This window comes from Apis dorsata, unplaced genomic scaffold (genome assembly GCF_000469605.1).
Source record: "Apis dorsata unplaced genomic scaffold, Apis dorsata 1.3 scaffold_131, whole genome shotgun sequence".
Lineage (NCBI taxonomy): Eukaryota > Metazoa > Arthropoda > Insecta > Hymenoptera > Apidae > Apis > Apis dorsata.
Genome location: NW_006263424.1, coordinates 17,383 through 21,592, shown reverse-complemented (window position 1 = coordinate 21,592; position 4,210 = coordinate 17,383). Strand labels below are relative to the sequence as shown.

At 29.5% G+C, this 4,210-nt stretch overlaps 1 long non-coding RNA gene across 1 annotated transcript in view; it reads left to right on the top strand.

Annotated features, from left to right (window-relative positions):
• The window catches only part of LOC102673982, a 116,597-nt gene that overhangs the window by 111,327 nt on the left and 1,060 nt on the right, over positions 1-4,210 (top strand). The window lies entirely within an intron of this gene.

Sequence of the window (4,210 nt, the reverse complement as noted above, 5' to 3'; positions counted from 1 at the left end):
TTTTTTTTTTAAATATAATTGGAAACTGGAGTCGAATTGGTATTTCTTCTTTAAATTAAAATTTAAATTATTAACTTATTTAATAGTAATTGTTTATTAAGAGAAACTCGTATAAATTTTTTAATATTCAAAAACTATTTTTATCCGAAATCAAATATTTATCAACGTGATTAAAGAAATGGAGCTTAGATATAGATTTATTCAATTTTTTAAATATCGTAATACTTATCATAGATTTTTATTATATCCTCTCCATTTCGATAAAAATAGCCTTTCTTATAGATTATACGAGAGCAATATTTCTCAACTCCACGCAAATAATCCTCGATATAAACCTATCTTCAATGATATAAACATTCGCTTAAGCATCTATTTCGTATAAATTTTTCCCCGACATTTGAAAATCTCACTCGTCTGCTATATAATATTCATCGCACGAAATTTAAATATCGAGTAAATTTGGTCCGTCGAAAAATCGTGTAAAATTCGTGGAAACTTACTGAATATCTTATTTTTGATCTCCACTTCTCCACTTCGGAACAAAGCAATACGCCATAAAGTTACACGTGCAGATCGGTCGGTAAAAAATAAAGGGTGTACACAGGGTTACGAAGAAGTCCCATTTGACACGGGGAATAACCCGCATGATTCGAGGGTCGTAAAACACGGTGGGTAACGGCCAACCCATAAAATAGTTCACCGCACAATAAACCGTTACAACGAAATCCGGGACAAGGTAGCGCAGTTTCCACCGTGTATCGTTGCCCATGTGTCCCTTTGGATGGAAAAAAAAAAAAAACAGCAACTCGGTCATATCGGAGCGTGACCACGGTGAATAAATCGGTAGAACTCGGCTGAATTTGAAAATCGTGTAGCTTTTCAAAATGGTCTTCTCGCTTCGATAAAAGCGTGAACCGATAACGTGGCACTGTACTTCGTTTACTCAATTCCTTGGAAATCATTTTTACGCGAGATATGTATATTGTAAATTTGTAAAATTCAAAAATTAAAATTTTTAGGGAAAAACAAGTTTTAATGGTTGGAAGATGGTAGAAAAAAAAGATAGAAACGATGATTTTTAACTGGATTAAGAATATTTATTTGTGTTTGAAACATCATGAAAATATTGAGAGCAATATTTTCATGATGTTTGCAATATTTTAAAAATAAATTAAAAATTTTCTAAATCACATCTCCTATCGTTTATCAAATTTCTCTTCCAAATTTAGAATTCGTCTAATTCATATTTACATTCCACTATGAAGTACAATTACGATTGTCAACTTTTTTTGACAAATTTAACTCAAACATCTAATACAAACAAGCGAAAAGAGTAAACATCGTTTCCAGAATAACGCAAAACCTTCTCAACCTCGCGGAAAAAAAAATTTTCATAACGAGAAATAATAGTTGTTCGCGCTTGGGTGGAACAAAACGAGTCCATCCACGAGGCACAAAGCGCACGCCTGGTGGAAAACAATAATCCACTTACGTATCTCAGTTCACTGTACGGGAAAACGAGTTGCACGTTCCGCCATCCGAAACTTTTTAATATCGTTAACGTACGTTGCCAGCCGTGGCGCATATTTATGAGAATTCGTGGCTCGTTATTTAACGCGAGAGTAGCCGCAACGACCGTCTAATCTGGACCGTATTAACGAGTTTCTCACGGTTCGAGAACGGCGGCCTCGATCGTCTAGAAAAAAAAAAAAAAAAGGGAAATTCTACGATGAGAATTCGCGAATGGAAAATTTGGAGGATTTAGTTGCGTATTAATTAGGAGAAAATTTCCATTTGCAGCGTTAGTTATTCCATGGGAGCCGGTTGACAAGGGAATGCCGAGAGATTGTGGATGGAAGAAATGATTACATATTATTGTCAAAGCTGATTTCGTGTCTGTATACATAGAAGGAGACAAATGGAGGAATTTTAACTGGGAGGAATTATTAATGTCTCCCGCGTTTGCATTTCAAATTACGTTCAAGTAACATTAATACGAGGGAAACATGGGGATTTAACCATGAAACACGTGTTCTCGTTGTGTTTTTTAATTTTTTTTTTTTTTTTCTTTTTGGACTGATGGATGTGTTATACAGAAATTTGGAATTAATGTTTCAAAATGGAAATTGGAATTTAGAAAAGGTTAAGAAGAAATTCCGCTATCTTGAAATTGGATATGTGCGTTACTGATCAGAAATTTAAGATCTTAATTTGAATTCGCTAAATACTTTATGATATAAATTAATTACTGTATAACTAAGAAATTGAATAATTTAAATTAAGATTAATTAATAGAATTTCGTTCATAAGATAATTTATTATTTTGATTTGAGATGAAATTTCGCGGTCAATGATTGCAATATTACTGATGAAAAGAGACCAATTATTTCTTTCTTTTTTTTTTTTTTTACAATTAATATGTAATGAATGTTTCACATAATGTATCATTTGTACTCATTTTGAAATAGGAAAAGTGGAACATTTTTTTAAAATACTGTATTGATTATTCTTTATATTTTATATACTATGCTAGCTCCACATAAATATAAAATATTATAAAATATTAAAAATTCTTTCATAAAAAAATATTTTACTAACACTAAAAAAAACAATTATATTAAAAAGTTTTAAAATATGATAGTCTTACTTCATCCTATTATAAATACTTATATTTCAAGTTTCTCTTTGAATAACTCGTGGCCTTAATTAACTCTAACGAAAGAAGACGAACTTTTTCCTCGAAACAAAGATACCTCGGAACTAAGATATTTTTTAAATAAATCAAGATAGAAATCTTAATGAGTTGGAAGTTATAATCTCGAAAAAACGAATACATTCCCTTTAAAATCGTGTCACAAAGGCTTTAAGAACTTGCTTCACTTCATTCGATTGGTCAATTTTATCTTTTTCGTTATTCGACCGATTTTGTATAAAGTTGTCAATTGTATCTTTCCTATTCATTATTTTATTTTCGCGTCAAGATATTGTTTTCACAATCTAAATGATCCGTCAAAAAATGATTATGTATCTTTTTATTTTTTGTGTTTTATCTATGCTTTTATCTTCCCTTATTAATTTATCTTGTCGACTATTTCGTTATTTGTAATTTTTATTCTCTCGACGTTGGAAAGAATAATTGTAAAAATGCAAATCATGCTTAACAAATTTTTCATCTCGGTTTAAATGATTTTGATTATATTTGCAAATGGTCGTTCTAATTATATATTTAGTTCCTCGAATTTTAAAAGGAAAAAAAACAATAACTTGGTCTCTTAAGCGATTCTACTTTACAATGCTTAGGCAATTAATATATACTTGATTTAATGTATAAATTGTGATCGATAATTAAATTCTTATCGCATCGAATTTTCCTTTGTACCATTTATATTTTCCAAAATTTCAAAATAATATTGCTTTTATTTAAAATGATCTCGAAATTTAAAAAAAAAATTAATAGACGAAAAAAAAAGAACTATCCATCTATTTTAATCAAATTGAAATTAAATTTAACTGGATTAATTAATTTATTTAAAACTCGTAGTTTTAATTACATTTTTATCTTAAAAGATACAAAAAAAATAAAAAGATACATAATCATTTTTGAAACCGAGAATAAATTAGAGAAAATATTCATAAATTATCTCGTGCGTGTGAAACGATTCGTCATTCCGGAACACGTGTCTATTTTCTTTATTTTGTTGTCACGTCGGCGAGAAATAAGCGTGCCGTTTTTAACAAGGAGGATCATTAAAGTTTTCTAATTGCGTCTGAATCTCTATTTTACTCGATTATTCCGTGGTTTCTTTCTTTCGTTCCTACGCGTCGACACGCGAGCAAAAAGAATCATTGGAATTCCACGGCGATTCTTCGAACACCTCGGCCAAGTGAGAAATTCGCGGAGTGTTGCATTTCGAATGCATTGCATCTCATGCAAGTCGCACCTTTTCTTTGCCACAAGGATGACTGAAACAAATTTATGAAAAAAGATTGTAAAGAATATGCATGCTTGTAGATTTTTTATTTTTTAATTTTGCTAAGAGTATAAATTATATTTGTTATTTTTAATAAAGCATGTAATATAAATACATTTATATAATATATCATGTAAATTATTAGTTAATAATTATTATTTTTATATTATAAATAAATATATATTTAATACTATATATATATATATAAATATAATATATATAAATAATTATAAATAATA